This window comes from Desmodus rotundus, chromosome 6 (genome assembly GCF_022682495.2).
Source record: "Desmodus rotundus isolate HL8 chromosome 6, HLdesRot8A.1, whole genome shotgun sequence".
Lineage (NCBI taxonomy): Eukaryota > Metazoa > Chordata > Mammalia > Chiroptera > Phyllostomidae > Desmodus > Desmodus rotundus.
This window is the reverse complement of record NC_071392.1, coordinates 33,052,991-33,076,986: the sequence shown is the minus strand read 5'-3', so window position 1 is coordinate 33,076,986 and position 23,996 is coordinate 33,052,991.

Sequence of the window (23,996 nt, the reverse complement as noted above, 5' to 3'; positions counted from 1 at the left end):
AGAATAAAAGAGAAATAGCTGAAATTAAAATTTTGAATACAGACACCTAGGAATAATAAGGAAAAAAAGGGCTTAATGTTAATGAATCCATCTGTCCATCCCAGCTAGCTGTGCCAGAGTAGCAGGTTTAATAGCTTTTTGGCACTTTACCATTGACTTTATATTGAATTACCAACAAAAAGCTCTTACCCCAAGACAGATTAAAAATTAATTTGTGCGCATATCAAAACCATGACTGTCCGATACAGCATACTCCTATTCAGACACCCAATCTCTTTTTTGTTTGTTAAAAAGAAAACAAAACACATCGCAGTTCCTTTTAATAATCTCACACATTTGCTCATTTTTCTTTTATTTTGCGTATTTGCGTTGTCTTTTATTTTCATGTGTAAGTCCCTCGCCAAAAATTAATCATAAGATATTGTGCAGGTATGTTTTAGTTCTCCCTGAAGAGATAAGTAGCTCGCCCACAGTAATCTGTTCAAGGCCTAGCGGTCACTAGAAATGCAATGGCACACCTCGGGGGCGGCCTCGGTCCTTATCGGGGCTCACAGACAGGCACTGAAGTACAAACACACTGCTATCTCAGCGACAGCTCCTGACCTCACTCAGCACTCTTTAAGGAAGAATGTCATCCTTCATCTGTGTCAGTCCCAAAGCAACTGCTTAGAATACAGCCCCAGTTAGAAGCCCCCTTTTGCCTTCTGTTTCAATGTACTCTGACCATGACGTTGGTTTGCTCCTCAACCTCAATTTGCAGGAAAGGAGCTACAGAGATCAGTTGGAAAGTTCACCTTACACACAACTACTTGGAAAGCATTCCTTTGATATTAATGTAGTGTCAGTGAAAATGACAGTGAACACTACTACTCACTTGAGGACGAAAAAGACTCTCAAGAGCAAGATTCAAGTACAATAGAAAGGTTGAACGACTGAAATTCTTTTGTAGATAACCTGAGGGATAAGTTGAAGTACTAATAAACTGGGCCTTTGAAAAGTGTTACCGTAGAAAAGCCTAGTAACCTCAGCACTCTCTCACAGGGCGTGAGTATGAAACACTTATTTTCAAAAAGAAAAATAGAAGTACGAAAGGTTGCTAATGCCAGGAGTAGGTAATAATGATACTTGGAAATTTAACAAGCCAAAGACAAATCCAGGACTTGCAATCCGTTCCTGGCTACAATGATCAGTTGGTTAAGAAAGATATCACCAATGTTCTAGACCCGGGTGAGAGGGACACAAAAAAGGGATATCCCTTTGTTCAGTTGCCACTGTCTCCAAATCCCTTCAATAACTCCTTTTGCAGCTTGTGCCACAGTTTGAGGTTCCTGTTGGCTTCAGGAGAATTGGTTTTAAGTAACATGAATTTCATATAGGAGCTCCCTACAGACTGATATTACTGAAAAACACCATTTTTCTTTGGTCAAAAGTCGGGGGGGGGGGGGAATGCTATCATTCATTCATTCTGCATGAACAGAGCAGGAAACAGGAAACAGAGCAATACTGAATCCAAGAAACCCTGCAGCTAGGATTGAGAAACACTGTAATTGACCAGATACCATGGCAGACAAGTTTTTGAAATCTGAATTCTTGTCTCTCTCTCTTTTATTCCCTTTTCCTTTCCCAACTCAAAGAAAAAGTAGACCCTGTGATTCTTTCCAGAACTCAAGGAAGAGAGTAGGATCGATGGAGCCAAAGCAAAGCTTAAAGAACGAGATAGAACTTTCCCTGAAACTAACAAAAGAGGTTCTCCAAACTAGGAAAAAAGAAGTCTGTGGCTGCCTTCAGAGATAAAAACCTGTTCACTGCTCAGTAATGTGGCAGGACCTCAGAGGGAAAGGCCAGCTTGTACGTGCTGTGGAGTAGCATGCCACACTCAAGAACACCATAGCCCAAGGGTGCCACTGAGGCAGTAGAGAGGTGGGGGAAAGGCAGGAAGGACTGGGCAGATGAAGATATCAGGTTCCTTGCCAGCACACAAGGTGAAAGAAAAACTGATTAGTCACAATTATGGTTCACAATGCTTGAACTGCCCATTAGGTGCAGCCTACCAACAATCTCTCTTCAAATCCAAATGTCAGCTTTCTTCCACATTGGAACAGATCGTTACTTCTGCCAGTGGACCCCAGATTAGGTACCTGGACGGTGGCAAAGGGTGGTGCTGTACAAAAACAACCAAACAAACCACCAGAAGCACACGCAGTTCATGCAGACGCTCGCCCTTGAGCAGCTGAAACTGAAACGGGGAGCAGCAGAGACAAACTTTCCCCTCGGGTCCCCTCCTGGTGTTGCCTTCTTGAGTTCCCTGTGGGTGAGGACAATTCTCTGACGGCTCTTCTCACTTTCTCTCTGACAACAGGGAGATGAATTTCCCTGAAGCACATAAAAAAAATCCAGCTTGATTAAACGATAACTCCGATAAGCAAGAACCTCCGAGGGGAGAAAGTTTCCCTAGTAGTCTATGTTATGATATGGTTATCATGTGATATTCAAGAGTGCAGGTTATGTTCTTGTGTGCAAAGTAGAACAGAGGGTTGAGGATTTGACTACTCAAAAATAGAGTATTTTCCTACTCGGCTATAAAAAAGAAGAAAATTTTACCCTTTGGGACAGTATGGATGGACCTGGAGAACATCATACTAAGTGAAATAAGCCAGTTAGAGAAAGACAAATACCATATGATCTCACTAATATGTGGAATCTAATGGAAAAACTGAACTAACAAGCAAAATAGAGACAGACTCAGAGAGAGAGCAGATGACAGCTAAGGATGGGGAGAGGTTAGGGGTGGAGGGATTGAGCAAAAAGGAAAAAGGACTCATGGACACAGACAACAGTGTGGTGATTGCCAGTGGGAGGAGGGAGTATAAGAGGTATAAATGGTAATGGAAAAAATACAATTAAAAAATGCTTTCAAATAGAGCATTTTTATTAAGAAGAAAATGATACTCTCAGTATCCACCCACGCTGTCACAAACGGCAGGGTGAGAGGGAGAGTAGAAAGCTTTGGGTGGTGGGCACACAATGTACTATACAGGTGATGTATTATTGAATTGTATCCTTGAAACTTATGTACTGCCACCACAATAAATTTCATTTGAAAAAGAAAAGGAAGTGATCTTTAGCTCTAGCGGACACGAGTAAGGTTACACGGTAGGTCTCGATTGTCCTGTGTGTTCTGCGTGTCTCCAGCAAGGCACTGCATCCCTTGGTTCCTCACTCACCTTATCTGTGTAAAAGAATAATGTACCAATTTGAAAATGCACACAAAATATGCGCCCCAGTCTATCCCCCGGAATTGGGGGGGGGGGTTCTCCACACTACTTTCCCCTCCGCCACTATTCCTGTCATTGCCATTCTTTTTTTTATTGAAATTCAGAGAATGTCATTTTAATTTTCTACTGGTTACTATAATGCTCGCAATGGATTAGGCTCCATGTAACATTTACAAAATCTTGTTATACTTTCAAATTTATTCATACCAAAGATTTCAATTCATTTTCTTCAAGAACTTCTCAAAACCTCTTAGCTATTAACTACAAAACAAATAAGACAGGAATGGAAGAAAGAAAATTGATAAAAATTGGATTTACTTTTAAAAAAGAAAGGTTTTAATCTTCCTTAATTGGTCCTTTGATGTAGAGAATTTTCAAGAGTGGAGCATTTTATAGATTAAAAGATCATGTTAAAGTCTTCCTTTATAGTAATCAAGATTTGGTGATTCTTTAGAAAAACAGGAATGATTAAAAACAAGAAAGAGAAGGAAGTTATTAGATGTGGAAGAGTAAAGTCTCCAATATATTAAAACAAACAATATAGGCCTGAAAATTCTAGCAAGATAACATTTTCACTGCACATTTCTTTAAAAGAAGATAAAGAGCATTGAATCAATATATCATCGAAGAGATTATTGTTTTGTACAAGCTGAAGGTTGGTGCAGGTCATTCCCTCTAAAGCAAACAGAATTTGTTAATTTAATCCAACATATTTGGCAGCAAAACAAAACAGGAATTTAATCAGCAGCAGAAGGTAGGAAGCATCTCTGAAAATTGAACGGTCTCTGTGCAAACAGTAAATATTATTATGGAAGAGTGAGGAAATAGAAAGGGTGTTCCTTTCATAATTTTCCTTGAGTTCACCATACATAATAAACAATTCCAAATAAACCATTTCTAAGATTGCAACAATGACTTAATGTTACTTGTGCTGGAAAGTTAAAATTTATAAAGTTTTCCAGTATCTTGCCTTTCTTAAATACTTTTCTTAAGAACTGCAAGGATACAAAATGAAGGATTAAATGTCATATTCTCAGTAAAGCCAGGAGCTGACTTTTTAGTTCCTCATTTCAACATAATGCTCTAGCTGTCTGATGCTACGTTGAAGACTTTTTAAATGTAAACTAACAGAGACACAAGGCTAAGTGGTAAGGAGATATGTAGTCAAACAGTAATTGTTTTAATCACCTTCAAAACTAAGCATTTTTAAAGCATGTATATTGTTGCAAGAGAATAATAAAACCTAGCGCTCCCCTCCTGTCTCTCCCCACTTCAACGGAATTACCATCAAAGCATATTTAGAATCTTTTCCACTTCCTGTTACCGCACAGTTTTCAGCTTGGCTGTGCCTTTGTTTCTTTCCTTCTCACTTCAGCCTCTTACAAAACTCGACTTCATTTACAAGATCTACTTATCTCCAATCTAGTCTCTTTGAAACCCTCGTTATAACAGCATAACCTTTTGGAAGCCTCATGTGGAACAGGGCATGTAAGTGTGCAGCACGTCTAAAAAAAAGACTTGCTCAATCATGTTTTTTTCTCTAGCTAGGAAAACATAGTGTTATCGTTAAACCATTAATTCATTACCCCATAGAACTTCAATAAACAAATGTCAACTGGTATTTCCCAAGAGTGACCTACAAAAATAAATTGTAGTAAGTGGCAAAAAAGCCACATCCTTATTTCACAGTCTCATAGAAGATGTTTTTAATGTTCAGTTATTCAAAGTAAAAGGTAAGCTTTTTCTAAAACCCCCAAATGAAAGCTGTCTACCATCACAGAAAACTAGACCAAGAGATGAAGAGATAATGGTGAAATGTATTACATTAAGCTATTAAAAAGAAAGAAAATAATCAGGGAAATCAGGAGCTACTATATTAAAGGTATATACTCAGAGATGAGATTGCAAATCGCAGCTTTAGGAAGAACAATACTTTTTCATCAATTTTCTGTGTCTGAAATGGACAGTAAGATGCTTGCTCATTTGTTTCTAGCCCAGTTTTGATCTTCCTATTTCATTTCCCAAAGTAACAAAATGGTCTTTTTTTAATGTGTGTACAGTTGTACCATCTCCTCTTCGGTTATCCAAAAAGGGTAGAATATTCTGTAGAATTTTAGTTAATTTAAGAGTTTAAATATCCTGTTAAGTGTTTATGGTATATTATTTACAAAGGAAGCCACAAATTTTTTTCTATTCCTATATGCACATCATCCTTCACAATGTCACTTTGCAGCTTCTTTCATCAAGAAGTAGAGAATATTTCCTCAGACCTTGGATCTGAGCTGTCCCTGTCACTTGCTTGGACCAATAGAATATGGTAGAAATGGTGGTTGGGACTTCCAAATCTAGGCCTCAAGAAACCTTTCAGGAAACTGTCTTGGAGTGTTGCATTGCAGCTACCGTGGGAAGTAGACCAGACTCCAGGAAAATAAAGGCTATGTGACTAGGCCATCCAGATCAACCAGCCGATAGACAGTCAACAGCTACCGGATATGGGAGTGAGACCATCTCAGATCATCCAGACCTGAAAATGGGGTGTTACACAAAACCTAGAACATTTGGCATTGGCTTTGGGACAAGGAAGTACACAGAGTCTACAAAGCGATGAGGATATTGTTAATAGACCCCTAAAAGTAGTGAAGAAAATACTATTAGAATCTGGAAAAAGAGTGACCCTTGTCATACAATGGCAAACGACATAAATTTTAATGGTAATAGTGATACCATACTGTAACCGAATACAGAGCGTGGGTTCCCTGAAAATGGGGGAATCACCCTCAACCCTCAAAAGGCAGGATGGGAGAAGGGAACAGCATAAAGTGCAGCCTTTGAGGCACATTACATAACAAGGCAGATTAACAGCACATGCTTTCCTGAAGATCTGTGGGAGCTGCAAACTGTGTACGGGACTGTGAGACCGTGTTCCAGCAGAGTGACTTGTGACATTGCCAGGAGGGGAACTCATGCAGCACCTGCGAGAGCTGCAGGGGCAGATTCCCACCCCAGTTGCAGTATGTCACTGGGAACTCTTGCCCTAACTAAAAATGGCAACTTAAAGAGTGTCCGAGACACTGGGGAGATGATAAAAATGGCAGACACTAATATACCATAGAAGAGCCAGATGATGGGTCATGCAGGAAGTTCTGAGCTGAGCATTTAAATTAGAGGGAGCCAAGTACTAAGTGGTCTGAAAGGAAGTCTGCTACAAGGTTGGGAGGTCTGATCTCTGGAGGTGAGAAGACAGCGACAAACCTGGCGAAGATGTGGGGACCTGACTGGCCAAGCACACAGACACATGGAAGATGATTGAAGCTGAACTGTGACCCAGAATGCTAAGCTGGAGACTTCTGCTTTTCTAAAAGACCTACAGAGAAGTTGTTCTCTTTGTACAGGGGCTTTTGGTACGGGACTTTAAAGCTTGGTACAAGCTCTCTCCCTCTGGGCTTTTGGCATTTGGATATTCTAGGCCTCTGGCTCTGCTCCCCACACAGGCAGGATTGCTCATGGGACCAGAAGATGTGGGGCCCACCAGGGGCTTAGACCCCACAGAACATGAGAGTCCGCTCCTGGAGGGAGGGTCCCACACAGGGACATGTGCCTCCCTGGGCTCCGGCCTCTGGGACAGTGTAGCATGGCACCCAATTCTGAGACTGCTACAGGGAGACTGAGAACAGCATACCCCAAATCCTGAAGGAGAGAGCTTCTGTAAGAAAAGGAAAACTCTGAGGCCCACAAGTACATCCTCAAGAGAGGATGGGGATCTGTTTGTGTGACCCGCTGATGGACAGATAAAGATATGGGGAACCTCTGGGCATGGTTTGGGCTTGTAACCTTTTTGGGAGCAAGGGAAGTTGTGGGTCTCATGGGAAAAAAGGAACCCAAGCAGGGCTTCAGCCCTCTCAAGGTTAGAATCCTGCTAATAAAAACCTATTCCCTCCAACATGAATTGTTAGGTCATGTAGATCGAAGGCACCAAGTGGCTGAGCCCCAGTTTGCATGGTTACAATACTAGTGCATGATTAAAAAATACAATAACATGAAAATTAGAAAATGTGCCTAGTGAACCAGTCCACTGGTTAAACTAGTCTCTAATCAAGGAACATTCTTGGCCCCGAGAATAGAAAAACCTGGCAACATGTGCCTGGTTAGACTTCAGAATTTCCATGGGCAGGTGGCAGCTGTGTGCTCCCATTCTTCTCTTTTATTTTAATGCAAATGTGTATTGCAGTTATCATGGTCCAGTTTTACCATTGTATGTTGTGTACAGACTAAAAAACTAATATCCACTTCATTCACAGGTTTCTGGATCAAGAAGAGCCAGAACCAAGGAGCTGCACTGAAAGAACCAGACCCACATCTGGACCTGAATTAGATGATGGAATCCTAGACTTCAAGGATCACTGTCTATGAATATAAGACTTTTGTGGGAGGGGTGGGTGCATTTTCATGTGGAAGACATGTGAACCATTGTTGCTACAGGGCAGACTATGGCAAAGATGGCTACAAAAATTCCTCAAACCTCTGATGCATGTTCCTTTGTAATGTAACTCCCAGTGAGGGAAGAGTTTATATCTCCAACCCATGGATCCGGTCCAGCCTAGTGTTGTGGGAGCTCCAGGTCCTAAGCATTAAAAGATTTTATAGCCTCTTGTCTTGTCCTCTTGGAATGCTGCCCTGAGACTGCCACAAAGCCCAGTGCAGTCAGTCAGAGGGTAAGAGACTGTATGGAGCAGGGATGAGTCATCCCAAATAAGACCCCTAGACAAACAGCCAAAGCCAGTGCCAACTGCCAGACACATCAGTAAGGCCATCTTATACTATCCATTCCCACTGGAGAGGGAGAACATAGCCACATGAGTGTACCCAAGAGAGATCAGCAGAAGAAACACCCAGCTGAGCCCAGCACAAGTTATCTACCCACAAGGGGAGAAAATGACTATTGTTTCAGGTAGATTCCTACACAGTAATAAATAACTGATGCAGTTGAAGTACCACATTTTCTAATTTTCCAACATGTTCTGTCCTGTTATATGCTGTATCAAATAAAGGCCATTATTTTTATTGGAAATATGGTCCTATCAGAAAGCAAGCACCAAAATGTGTGCTGTAATGATGGTTGACCTGATAAACATTGCTCACCTTCTAGAAAGCAAATTGTTATTATTATCAAATACTACAATGAAATCCTTTTACTCCTGAACACAGCTAGTTTTCCTTCCAAAGATGCGACTCAAAAAGGGGAGTGTCACAGGTGGGCACATGTAACCAGGTCCTTGGTGATCATGAACAAAGAATTGAACCGAAAACACAGTTTATAGCAGAGAGAGAGAGAGCAGATCTACTACAATAGTACACTCCACAGAATAGGGAGTGGACCAACTCCAAGCAGAAACTGGCCCTCCGCAGCAGAAGGGATTCTATTCTTACAGGGAGGATATTTCCTAGCCAGTTTGGGTGGGCTTTAATTGCACATGTATGAGTAGTTACATTACTTAAGCTACTGTATGTGCAATCTCCTATTATTTTCTTTGATTGCCCACTGTTGGGGGGTGGGGGGAGGGTGGTGACCGCAATGCTAACTTATTATAATGCTCACAGAAGCATCCTCTGTGCAGGTGCAGTCATGAGTCATCATGATTCAGCACTTACCCAGGAAGTGTGACAACCAATCCTGAACAGGGTATCTTTAATATCAACGTCCTTTGTCCTAGCCCTGGGGCACCTCTGCAGTTTCCTCATTCCTGACTATGTCCTGCCTCAGAAGGGGAACAATAAAATTCAAATGGCTTCCATTTGCAGCGGTAATGTAAATACTACTTAGTGACATTTAAGTCCAATAAGCTCCTTGAACATTGTTCCCCAGGTATAATTGTCTCATAACCTCTTTCTGGTGCACACACCCATGGAAAAGCACAGACACATAAAAGATAAAGTGAAGAGAGGAGTGAGAAAACTGCAGATTAAGAGGCAAAGATGAATAGTAGTTATAATGACATAGTGAACAATCACATTTCTATAATATACTTTTGTTTGAATTGCTTCCCAGCTATACTTCTCCTTTGGGAGTTGCTGTGTAATTTCTCTGGTTATGGGATATAACCAAGATGAAAGATAACTCACAAGCTCCTGTGGCTTAAAATATAATGGCTGAAAATTGGTGGGTTATTTTTAAAGATTTTTATCCTTCTGTTTGACAAGGAAAGGCAGACCAATGCTTACCAATCCCCCCACCCCCATCCTTCTCCAAAATAAAGGTCAAATTGCTTGTTTTTTGTTTCTAAAGATATTGCTTTAAAAAAAAAAGTTTGATGCAAATGTATAGTGAGTGTTAATTTAATGGGCCAAATAGCACCCTCTTCCACTCCTTCTCTACAATGAAAACCAAAAGATCTAACACTTCTTAAAGTATATTCAGATCTTGAAGAAGAAACCAACTTCAAAAATCCTCTATGATTGAATATCTGTAATTGCAAAAATTGTCACTGTAATATCATACAACTCATGAAAGTCATTAGGATTATGTGATCATTTACTTTAACTCCCACTGTTCTTGGAATAGATAAAATTCAAAAACTTATATATCCAGAACCTCATCTCTAAGGATTCTACCAAAGTTAGAACTTATTTAAATATTTATTATACATTAAAATTAAGTTGTCTTAAACCTCCTAGAGTAAGTTAGCACTGATAGTGCCTCTGTTCAAATATACAAAATTATTTGACGTTATTTTTTTACTACATATTCTAGACATGTGTAAAGATTTTTTTCCTCTAGCGAAAAACTAAAATCATAGACTCAGCACTAAAAGGGTCCGTAATTAAACTACTTAACTGTATGTACGAGGAAACTAAAGGTCAGAGAGTTGAAATGATGTGCCTCAAAGTAGCAGGGCTTATCAGTGGTGACGCTAGTTTAAGAATCAGGTTTCCTGGGCTCTCAGGCCAGTGATCTCCCCACTCTACCATGTGGTCTCAAACAGGAGTCTATGTCTGCTGTGGAAAGGAGTCCCTGGCTTCTCCCAGCCCTGAACCAGGAACTGCCATGCCTAAGGACAGAATTTTGATAACACTTCAGCCACAGCCCTGTTCCTGATGTATTAATTCAGAGTCTTGGGGAAGGGGCAGACACTAGTAATGCTGAGAAGCGCCCCAGGAGATTCTAACATCCCTTAAATGGTTCTCATTCTCCCTCCCTTATTGGCTTAGTCTATCAGGCTGGCAGTCACAGCCTCACGGCCCAGAGCTTCCAGCCCTCTTTAGCTCTTTGATACCCTAGACATGACGAACTTAATTCTGAGAACCCAGACTCTTGGAAAAAATAAATAAATAAGGGAAGATAGAGAACAGTAGAGTACATGGTCTTAGGGGCATGTGTTGTCAGTGGAACTTCTGACAATGCGTGTCCCTGGACACATGCGAACTAACAGGAGACAACCATGAACAGGAAACTTCATTTGTCTATATTAAGTAGTAGTGCTTACAGACATTTGTTTAAATAGCTAACCAACTTCACAATAAAATGTTTCAGACTATTTATTGTTTCATTTCATTACATCATTCAATCATGCATATAAAGCCATGGCCATCTTGGTCAGAAGCTTATGAAATTAGAGGCCGTGTGGCTTGGGTAGATTCTTAGACATTATGGCAATGGAGAGAAACAGAGGTAAAAAGTAGTCTTATGAAAAAAAGGCCTAAATCCACCAAAGTCCATTTTAACTATTTCACAACAACAGGTAGTAATCCAAAGGTGAACCTAAATACATCAACTGACCGTCCATTCTAACCCAGTCCTCAAGGAGCAAAGCTACATCTGGGTGATTTTGAACCTCAGAGGTAAGAAAGAAAAACTTATTTGTTGGGATAAGTTTTTAAGCAAAGATGGCCTCCTTGCCTCTTGCAACTCGTGCTCAACTCTGGCAGCTTCATTAGAAAAACTGGTAATTCTGTGAACTGAGCCTGCAAGTCCTTTACATTTCCAGGGGGGACGTAAACGTAGCTTGGTCTGCAATACTGCCATGGACTTCAGTCTGCCTCCTCACACGAGCAGAGTTGTCTTGGGTCAAATATTAATCGAAATCATATTTAGTACCAAATATTCTAAATCTGAACTACCTAATCGAGAAGGGCCATGTCTGTGAAGTGCAGAATGGTCTGATACTCCAGAAACAAGTGTCTTCCTTAAGCCTCAAACAGGACAAAAAGGAAAAAGGTTGTCTGGTTTTACCTTTGTGTTCTAGCCGAAGGCATATTTTACAAAACTGGTTGTTTTGTCTTTCTGCCTCTGTCACCAATTCGTCTGCACTGTAATAAATCCCACACATGGCAAACATGAGTTAATTAAGTGTTCTATTAGAGTATTAATATAAATGTCTCAGCTCTTTCTCCTTGAACCTCCACGGCATAATTACTTTTGCCTGGAAGGAGAAACGAATTTACATTGTTAACAGAAATACTTAGAAACCAACATATTTAAATGTTTAGCCATCGGTTCTAAAAGAACAGATTCAAGGACGCAGTAGTTAAATTTAAATGAAAACATTTAACATTTTGATAGTCCAGCAGGGTAATGTGAAAAAATCTATACCTCTTGCCATTTCTGTAAGACTGAGTTTTTCAAATAACCTCATTCGCTTTCACTCCAAGAACGAAATATGAATGTTGTCGATATCTTTCCTTACCTTCTTCCAGGCTAATCATGAATATCATGAAGTAAGCATTTCTTCCAGCTCATCGAGCTCCCTCACTTCGATAGATTAAGACAACTTCACAAGCATTCACAAGCAGAGACCATGAAAACAATACTGGGTTGCAATCACGTGGTTACATCTTTCAGCTATTACATGGTTCATCCTCCACCGCCAATATAATCATTTAAATCAGTGGTTCTCAGCCTTGGCTGCACATTGAAATCATCTGAGAAGCTTTTTAAAATTCCACTGCTCAGCCCTAAGCCACAGACATTCTAATTTAATTGGTCTGGAGATAGCCTGAGTATGGGGAGTTTTACAAGCCCTCCAGGTGATTTTAATGTGCAGCCAAGTGTCAAAGCCTATCAAAGACCATCAAGGAAACCCCTGTAGTAAGAAAAGTTAGGTTTCCTTAGCTTCCTGCAGCCTGGGAGAACCTGGGGGAATCTCGGGGGCCTCTCTGGAAGGGAGAGTTTGGAAAAGCTTTAAACTGGGTGGTTTTAGGGACAACTGAAGGAAGCAGGACATAGCTTGGGTTGGAGGACATCAAGAAATGGGGAAAATTCAGTCATTGGGTTGCTTACTATCTTCATCCAAAAGGCAGAAAGGTAACAGAGGAGCTATCATTGATAAAGAATCAAGATTATTCATGAGACAAGGTTATTAGCAGTGAGAATGGGGTGTTGATCCCTTCTGTGGTTAAGGTTCGCCCTAATCATTTTCCTGTCCTAAACACGGTGTGTTATGTTCTTCAACAAACACTGTGGACTGGTTTTGTAGTGAAACCAATTTTCCCTTTCTCTTTATTTAATAGGACTCATAATTTCATGAGGTTGAGAACCACTTAGTTTAAACAAACTCAAACACCTAGCTGAATATGAGTGTGATATAGTTGTGACATGTGTCATTCTTTTGAGTTCCATGGGCAAAAATAGCTGATCTAGGTTATTCAACATAATTGTTTTCCCCCCAATTTTTTCTAGTGAAACCTTCCCAAAGCCAGACCTTTTCAGGTAAAACTCTCTGTTCTCCTTCCCTAGATAAAATACCCATTTATGATTGCAAGTCTGATTTGCAAGAGAATACATGCTACATTCTAAAGAAAACTGCTCTGTGCAATAGCCCCTTTTGGTAACATCACCACTAAAACATCAGTTCTGCTGTATTACAAAGTCATGTTTGACTTACCCTGTTCTCAGTGGAAGCCACTGTTAATTTTTCATAATTATTAGCTCAGAGCTACCTTGGTATGGCACCACACATGAAGGGTGGGGATTCTTTACAGAAATGTTTTTGACAGTGTTCTGATGATTTACCTCATGCTCTGTTCTATGAGAAAGTAAAATGTTGACAACCATTCACGCTTTAAGCCAGGGGTATCCAACCTGCGGCCCATGGGCCACATGCAGCCCAGGATAGCTATGAATGTGGCCCAACACAAAATGGTAAATTACTTAAAACATTATGAGATTTTTTTGTGAATATGCACCACAGTGTATTTAATGTGTGGCCCAAGACAACTCTTGTTGTGGTGCAAAGATGCCAAATGCTTGGACACCCCTGCACTAAACCAAGAATGAATATGTGTAGTCAATAGAAATTGGGGTTAATTGTCCTTTAGTAATTTATAATATCTGTTTGCTCTATTAGGAAATCTAGTAATCATAAACCATATTTCATGTCTCCCTGCATGTTAGGATCTTTCAGTGTTTTATATGCATTAATATACAAAGTCATATTTTCATTTACTTATGAGAATCAGAAAATATATTGAACTCTGATGGTATATCCAGAGTGCCACTTACTCACGAAGAACTCCACTCAGGGCCACCTGGCATCATTTGTGTTATCTATTCCTCTAAGCTATGCAGAGATGGAAAAGCATTTTCCTCACCTAGACTGTTGTTTCCACTGTTGGATCCTAAGGGAGTCCAGAAATGGCACCATTATTTCCCTACTTGAGTTCTGAACCAGCTATGAAAACCAAAAATTAAGGCAGAAATGTATTTTAAATGTTTATAACCAAAAGAGGCCGCCTCGCAGGCTGGGTTCTCCGGGTGCAGACACTGAAACAGAGTTTGAGTTCGAGATGTACACAGAAGGGGAGGAAGCAGGATTGAGCAGAAGTCAAAATCACGCTGTGATGCAGACCCAGAAAAGCCTTGGCCAACCCAGCAGGAAGCTCGGGAGTGAGCATTCGCCTGAGAATGGGGCCCCGGAGGCTTGAAATGCCTGGGCTTTTAATCTCCTCCTAGCTCACTCACCAAATGTGGCTGCCCTGGGAAGGGCGTGACTTCGAGCAAAGCATCTAGCTCTTTGAACCTGAGGCAGACTCTAAAAGAAGAGGCAGCTGGATACTCTCTGCCCACCACCCTCTTCTCCTTGAAGGGGCTCTGGGGAGCACATCTTCATGTCTACCACAGACCAACTTAGAGAACATAGCCAAGGTGTTCTATGGGTTTCCCAGTACGACATCAGCACGGTGACACCCAGACCCAGGCAGTGCTAAGTAATCGCAGGCCTCATTTAGAGAGAGGGGCCACTGAAGACTTAAAGCACAGAGATGCTGACCACGCATATGTAGTTTTTACTAACAGCTGGCTCTTAAAGAAGGAAACAAATGAAGAGATGGAGATAAATATGCCCAAATTCCTGCTGGCTCGCGCTCTCTCTCTTTCTCTCTCTCTCTCTCTCTCTATCTCTCTCTCTCTCACACACACACATACACACACACACACACACACACAGTCACTCCAAGAGAAGGAGTGTGGGCAGAAGATGTGCCCGCAGGACAGGAGTGATAGGCTAACGGTGACCCTCCCCCTGGAAGAAAACACCAGGAATGGAAGGTAAGGGGTCCCTTCTATCCTCCACCAACTGAGTCACAGAGCCTGACAGTCAGTTAATGCAGGACAGTTAGGCTTAGTAATATTTTTAGGTCCCTAGATTATAATAAATACTCAGAAAGTTCATGTATACCATAATCATTGATCTACACACATATTATTCCATTTAAAAGTTTGGTTTCTGGGGAGTTGGTTCATTTGGCTGGTTGGTTGGGGATTAGGAGTTTGAATTTTTATTCTTGTAGTTGCATGTAAAAGAATAGATTTATTTACCAAGTCCTAAGTAACATGAACTTTTCTTAGCTCCTCTGTACACTTTCTGTCTTAATGCAAATGTCACAGAAGGGATTTTACTGACTCAGTGGCAAAGTGGTATATGCTGCAAAGTGGCAATTCAGCAGCCAGATTTTTCACCTTCATTCCCTCTTCAGCCACACACCTCTGGACACCATCTAATAGTATGTTGCCACAGCAGGGAAGCTGTCTTGGAAGATACTTAGGATAAGGAGCATTGAGAAACTCAGATCAGGGAGTATAAGTAAGACTCAGAAAGCACAGGAAGCAAATGAAACCATGGAGATGTCCGCTTCCTCTTCGACATATTGAGGGTGACTCCAAGAGTAACCACAAGAAGCAAATCACAGATTTTTAAAGGAGGAGCATCAAACTGTCAAAGGCAGGTATGGGGTAGCTCAGGACATGGCCCCTCTATGACCTCAGAGTACAGGTAGTTGCCTGTCCAGCAGCCATAAGAAGTGAGGAAGATAGCCTGTATCTGGAGTCCCAGACTTCTCAAGACCCCTGCGTTTGTCACAACCCTGTAGCATTCTCACGCACTACCACAGCTCCCTCCCTACCCCCATAAGTAGCACCAAGGCTGGAGGCGGGGTGCTACTCTTTGGCCAGATCAGCTGCCATGGCTGCACTTCCCTGCAGTGTGAGTGACAAACAGCATGTCCATGGCATGTTCGCATCTGCTGGCCCTCCAGGTGGTTTTTCTCAGAATATCGCACACACAAGTGCAGTTCAGCTCCCCGGTTTGGAGCTCCTGCATTACAGTAGGTCAGATTTTGTCTTTTAAGCCAGCCAAAGAAACTTCCTTTTAAGTAATCAGTTAGTCCTTCCTCTATAAAGGCAGGGTAATGAAATGTTGCTAAGAAATTTTATTTTTAAAATAATGGTCAACTGTTTAATCAGGCAAGATCTAATGCCCAGGAGACTTACTCAAGACAATATACGACCAGCTGTTAATTTCTGCAACTGAGATAAGACAGTCTTCTAAAACTCATTCTGGACTGATGATCTAAAGTCTGCCATAAGAGCGTTTCCTAAAATATGTACTAGCACATCTGCCTGAAACAGACAGAACCTAGCCAAATGAAGGAAGGCACAGACCCAGGTTGGATCTGCCTGTCTTCCTGAACCTGCAACAGTGTATTACGAACTGTGATCCTACGACCACCTACTACACAAGCACTTCAAGCACTTGCTAAAAATGCAGATGGCTAGACCCCACCTGGTGAATGAGAACATCTGGGGATGTAGCCCAAGAGTCTGGCTGTTCAACAAGTTCCCCGAGTGATTTGAATGCACACTGGGGTTTGAGAAACTTGTTAAAATTTAGGCTAGAACAAGGTCAGACACAAAGTTCAGAATTCAAGCTCAAAAGAAAAATTTTACAAAATTCATTTGACATTTATTTGGAAACAGTATTTTTCACAAGAGAAAACTAAAACTCTTACTTTATTGTGTTCCTGCCACATCCAGACATATGGACGACAGTGTGATGATTGGGGATTGGGAGGTATAAGGGGACTAAATGGTAATGGAAAAAATACAATAAAAATAAAAAATAAAACAAAACAAAATGCAAAGAAGATTGTAAAAATGGGTCTAGCAGTGCCACAAATTGTAACTCCCTTCGCACTGAATTCAGATCTTAGGGGATACATATCACTAGGAAGTCAAATGAGAATAAAGGAAAAAAATTAACTTCTGCTGAAGTGGAACTACCCAAAGGAAAGAAAAACATTAAAAAGTACAAATAGGATATTAAGTGAATCTGCTTCTCCCCAGGGAAAACAGAAGTGTGGAGAATGAACAGACCTGTATATGACTGTTTTAAAATAAAAAAGAACTCTTGAACTAAGAGATCAGAGCTACAGATGATTCTCTTCCCAACCAGAGTCGGTTCTTTATATTAGAATCAGAGTCGATGAACTTTTGATCTTTCTTTCTCTAGAAGCATAGATCTAAAAGCTGTTGTCAAATAGGGTTTGTGAAGAGAGGATGAAAGGATAATACATAAATCATTACTGATTTTTCATAAAGTATCCATGAACTCTGCTTAAAGAAACTCCAGACATTAACCCACTCCACATACACTACCTGCTATGGTGTAAGTGTGTGTGTGTCCCCTCAAACATCACAGGTTGAAATTCTAATGCCCAATGTGATGTTATTAGTAGACAGAGTCCTTGGGGGCGGTGATTGGGTCATGAGAACAGGGCCCTTAAGAATGAGACTGACACCCGAATGAAAGGGACCCCAGAGAGCTTCCTTGCACCCTTCCACTATGTCAGGGCACTTCAAGAAGTGTGTGAACCAGGAAGAGGACCCTCAGTCAATTGTGCTGGCATCTTCCTCTTGTACTTTCCAGCTTCCAGAACTGTGATAAATTGCTATTGTTCAGAAGCTGACAAATGTTATTATTGCAGCCCACAAAGACTAGACGCTATCGCAACCCACGAGAAACATCTTGCTTGCTAGACTTAGCTATACTTGCTCAAGATTAAGCACCTGATGTGGTTTCTATAGAGCTTTACACAAATATGGTTATGGTATGAGAAGCAACTTACACCCAACTCCAGTTGACCCTCTTCATTTTTGTTTGTAAAAAAAAAATATGAATTATTCTTATGTATAATTTTGCCCTATGATCAAATAAAATCTAATTAGACAGTTTTATCAACATTTTACCAAAATCAAAATACAGAAAAGCATGCATTTAAAAAATGCAAAAAAATATTGTGTTAAAATTAAATGGTGGAACTATGATTGATTTTCCCATATTTCCTAAATATTTGATAATAAGAATGCATCACTTTCTAATGAAAACATTTAAAGTTATTTTCTTAGGAAGTTTTTTTTAATAACAATAGAATTTTGGAGTAAAATAAATTTCTAAGAATCTTCCATGGTCACTGTTTCTTTTTACCTTATTTCTTTTCTTCTTTTCTAAAAATGTGTTTCACCCTGCAGGCCAGATCATCTCTATTCTTTCAAACATTTATAAGCTTCAACATTTTTGCTAGCACAAAAAGTTCTGCCTTTCCCTTTTCTCATCTTTTTTATTACAACCCCATCAATTGTAACCACAGCTGTCCAGACTACCTCCCATTATTCTCAATAATCTTGACTAACTGACTTTGAAAGCATATTGCTCTAGCACATTAACTTTGGCTGGGGCACCTTCTTCCCACACCTGACTCTCCTAGCCTGCAATTTTATATCCACTCTAACAGTTTTCTAGGTAATAAATTATACAGGACATCTGTCTTGTTCTGGTTTTCAAAATCCCCAGTAGTCTCTGAACGGTCTTTTTAATGTTCTCATCCTCGAGTCCAGGCCACCTCTGGTATTCTCTTTATGTAATAATTTCAGCTCCTCTTTTCTTCAGTCTTTGCCTTTATGCTGTACTCTGCTATCTTCCTCAACATTTCTTTCCTTTTTTTAATCCCTGGTTTTTTTTTTTATTTGTTTCTTAAATTTTTTTCCTGGCTCACTCCACCAGCCTCAGGCTAGTAAAATATAAATACTTCCCAGGCTCCACCAAAATTGTGCCCCTTCTACCTACCTAAGATAGAAATACAATTATACTAAACGGGGGCGGGATCTATCAGGCATCAGGCCCAGTTCCCACTATGAATAAAGGACCACGCCCCCCTAGGGCCACAGAACAGTGCCTGGAGAGGGATGCTTTCATTACCATACTGTCACTTCTCCATGTTTACATCTACTTTTAGCCTCTAAACTTTAAAAATCCAAATGGCAGAAATTGAGGTCTCTTTATGCTTATATCATCAATATGTATCATAGCACTTGGCAAATGTATAATTATCTCTTAGATCAATAGAGGATCCACTTTTGACAACACACAAATTCAGACACAGATATGGGACCCCAGCTGCAGTCTACGAAGCCAGACACTTAAAAAAATTTGGTAAATTGTAAAACAATGCCACTCTTTCCCACTAAACACTTGACATTGTAATATCACTTAATATTGTTTTATGTATGTAATATATGGTGGATTTATTAGAGTTATATGAAGTTTCTAAATAAATATTTTTTCAGTTTAATTTCTAATGTAGTCATTAATAATAAACAGTAATCCGCATAAATAAACGTTCTTTGGGATCCTCAGGAGTTTTTAAGATTATGAAGGCATCCTGAGACCAAAAAATGTGAGAATTATTATTCTAAATCATCCAGATAACCATGAGTATCAACACCTGTTAGTGTCTCCCCAAATCTTCCCAGCCTCCTTTTTCTCTGGAGATTTTGGCCACTTGTTCCAGCCACCTCTGTAGTGACAATTCTGTGTGCGGTCGGACTAAGCTTACCAGGTGAGACCTGGTATCGCCGAACCTCTTGCCTGCACCGTGCACCTCTCATCCTCTGCACAGGGCTTACCTGTTTGAACTAAGGCAGTCATTTTTCAAACTGTCCTTAGTGAAGGGACATTTTTTTCTCCAATCCTTTGCTGAGTGACTCTAAAATGTCATTTAAAAAGACTTACTAAAAAATAAACTGAAAAAATAAACAAAAGGATACAAAAAGACAAGCCCAATTTTGTTTACAATTAGATTCAATAGACATAAGATTACACCATCTAAAAGTTTCTAAACACTTTGAATTTCTGTACTTGTCAGGAACGAGTGACAGTTTGCCACCTGAGGACCCCACTTGGAGTAGAGCTGTGTTATGTATGACACAGGACAGCCCTTGACTTAGTCAGCATCCACCCATCCATGCAGAACCTAGAAATGCAGGAAAAGTTGAACACCTCGTGGGGTGACCTTCAATCACTAGAGGATGACAGCTGCGAAATAAGATCCTGAGACAGGTCTTTGCCAATAGTCCCATGGGTGGAGAAACAGCCACCAATAGCCATGGCTAATTGCATCATGCATCCTCCTTCTAGCTTTGCTGACCCGGTACCCTTACTCCTGCTTCCTAGGATGAAGCTCCACATTAAAGGACTCAAACTTCAGCTTTTGCCTCAATCTCTGCTTCCCGAGGAGCCCAGTAAACAAAAGTCAGCATACTCTTTGTACCTCACTGGAGCCAGGGGGAAGAGGGCACAAGACATCCAAAATTCTATTATTCTCCCTCTAATGCTGCATATGGCTTGTGCTTTAATTGCTTTCCTTTGTTTCTGCTGCCTGGTCAGCCTGCTGCAGCTGCTGAAAATTTAATCATCAGATCTATGGGAGATGCCTCCATTTCCCCTCAAGTCCAAGCACCATGATTTTTAGTCTTAACATAAAGCATTCAGTCACAGGCAAGGGTCATTTCATCCTTACAACTGACCCTTAAAATTGGCTAGTGTGGTGAATAAAACAATGATCACAATCCTTGTAAATAGGGAAACTGAGAAAAAAGTTAAGTGGATTTTCCATGAACATTCAATAATTTGGTGACAGGGCAACAAATAAAGCTTAAATACTGTTGTTTTATTTTGCTTTCTCATCACTTTATATTCTGACTAAAGCAGACATACTTGTGTGGTCAAGATGGCCAATTGCATAGGGCTATGACCCCCATGGCTAACATCTTAACAGATAAGCGGCAGTAAAATGAAATCTGTGTGTGAAAATAGCAGTCACTTGCAGAAAATTTCTAAGGGAGAATTTCTAACGGATTCTCCCTTAGAAAATGCATTACTTTGAACACAGTAGGTACCCCATAAATGTACGATAAATGAAATAACAAATAAGTGGCTAATCCATCTAAACATGGGTTTTTCACAATCTACAGGACTTTAAAAATATTTTGTTAGAATAAAAGCCACACAAACAGACACCTTGGATCTTCTGGATCAAAGGAAATAGTCTTAATTTAAAGATAGTACAAAGTTTAAAATATACATACGTGTACACACACACACACAAATACCCTCAGTCAACAACGAACCTGACAGATTAGAGTCATTTCAGAGAATAAGAGTATAAACATACAAAATAAATTCCACACCCAATCTCCATCAGTACATGTGCATTCATTATAAGTATATAGATCAAGAGACCTGAAGTCTTGAGAAATGCCATCTCTAAAAATTATCTGACACTGGCCTTTTAAATTCTTCTGGCAAATCCTGAGTATGCAGAACATATAAGTGAATAAGGCAAACATGCACACACCCAAATCAGAAGCATAACTAGTTACCTAGTCAGTAGACTAAAATGTCATTCCCTCATATAAGTAGTTTCACGGGCAACTGGTAATCTATGGCAGCTCTATGAATGTATTTGCAGACAGCAACTTGAAGGGCCCTGTAACTATTAGGCAAGGAGCACTATGCCGCTGGAACAAGAATGTGATCATTCCAACATGAAATTACTTCAAAGGAAAAGTATATATTACATACCAAATAAGTTGTTTAAATACTATGAAAATTAAAAGTTTGCTAGGGAAACAAAAGTGGAGTTTTTCAGAATTACAGCAAACCACTCAAACCTGCACTGTCCAGTATTGCAGTTGCCAATCCCATGTGGGCATTTGAAACATGGTTATTGCAAGTGAGGAGCTAAATGTTTGATTTTACTTAATTTTAATTAACTTAAATTTACATGTAATTCTAATTAATTTTAAATTACACTTAATTAATTGTGATTAACTTAATTTAAATGTATAAACTGATCCACAACACAGTTAGGACACTTAAATACATTTGGAACAATTTGGGCATATAAACCTATGTCCTCAACTGTACGTTCTATGAAACATAAATAAATACTGAATGTTTTTCTGGTGAAAATAAAGTGTCCAAATTCAGCTGTGCTGATCCACTTGGTTGCTAGCTATTTGCAGAAAAAGTCAAAGCCAGATAAATAACAGTTTTCTCGAGCATAGCACACCCTGCTAAGTACTTATTAAAGACTCAAAAATAATTAAAACCATGACAATTAAATAACAACAGCATGAAAATTTTCCCCTAAAAAATAACAAAACAGTATAGATTTTTTAAAAATAATATCTTGAAAGAAACTAGCTATACGTTTTGTGGTCTTGGATTAGATATCAGAATGAATATCAAAATATCACAAAATCACCTAAAGGTTTTCAATACTCTTAATATTGTCTCATAATGATATGGAATGTGATGCAATTATATTGCGCAAAATGCAGCAAGCCAAGTCATAATAACATAACAATCGACCACCCCATTAACCAAAATCTTCACACACATCACCAGGACTTGAGATGGGGATAGTAGTTGGAGAGGGGCGAAGAAATGCCCACTTGGTATTATAAATCAGAGGTACAAGTATTCAGGCTAAAACAAAACAGAGCAAACGGTAGAAACGTTGAATAAAATTTTGCCTGAGTTTTTAAAATACAAACATCTTGAAAAGATTTCACTTTCTTTTTAAGATCTCACTTTAAATATCCCTCAAAACTATTTGTAGGATAATACACAAGGTTCTAGACCTAATTACAAACTACAAGGCAACTCTTGGCAGCTACTACAAAGTTAGGAAGAAAAATTGAGATGTAAGCTTAAAAGTATTGCCCAGAAAGTACACTCTAGCTTCATAAATACCATAATAAATAAACATGAGGTGGAATATCCTTTGACTACACGGAGCGTGCATTATGCGGCTGGAACTCACACACGCTGAGCATCATCATGAAAGTTTAAAAGCAAAACCTTTGTACAGAACAGCGCCATGCCCCAACCTGGAATAATGCCCTTACTTTTGTCTGTTGAGACATATGGAGACAGATGCAAGAAACCAAAAAAAGATGAGAAGTTGAACCAACATAGCCAAAACTAAAGGGAAACAGCAGAGATTCAACATCTGCCAGATTAAAAAAAAAAAAATGAAATGATTAGAATGTTTCAAAGTCTATTTTTAAAATACTAATAAACAACAGAATATTAAAAATTTTAGTAGAAAGCATGGCCATCCAGTCTGGAAACAGATACTATTTTCTTGTATTTGAATATACTATCAATAAACATGTATATTGCCTGTGTCTCCAGACTTTAAGTGCTACGGCACCACTAGGAAGGATGTACCCAGTTCTGGAGGAGGAAAGAGGAGAAATGTCAGGGAGTATTTTACAAAGGAAAGAATGCCCGAACTTGGAAGGATGATGGAAGAATTCAGGGAACAGACAATGGAGGGAACATTTCCTGGTTGAGAGGGTGATCATGAAACAGAGATAAAAGAATGCACCGATCACCTGGGAAGGAGCTACAGGTTCTTCTGGACGGCTCGAGCACAGACTGAGTACCCTGCTGCAACTTCCTGCCCGCTGTCTTCAGTCAAAGAGCCGTTTCTTCTTCTGTGTAATTTTGTTCCAATTAAACTTAAAGGTGTAGAAAGTAGGAAAAATCATAAAATAAAGAAAAAGATATTAATTGTTCATAATTCTACCACCCAGAAATAAACACTTTGGCTACTTTTCTACAAATACAAATATTTTATGAATGGAAGAATATATATAAAGGTGTATAGCTATATATGTGACAACATACTTTTCATATTTCACTTAACAAAGACATCTTTTGTATTCAAAATTATTCACAGATATAATTTTATACTTTGGAGAGTTACTGATATATAATTGACAAATAAGGATTATACATATTTAAGGTACACAAGGTGATGCTTTGATAGACATCAAATCGTTACATACATTATGTAGCTGATTACCTAGGTAAAGCTAATTAACATATCCATCACCTCCAATAGTTAGTATTTTTGTGTGTGTGAGGTGAGAACAAAATCTATTTGATGTGCTTTCAAGTATACAATAAGAACACTATTAACTTAGTGTGCTTGCTGTACATTAGATCCCCAGAACTTAGCTTGTGTAACTGAGACTTCGTGCCCTTGGGCTCCTCCTTTGTCCCACTGTCTGCCTAGACATCATTTTAAATGGCTGTGTAG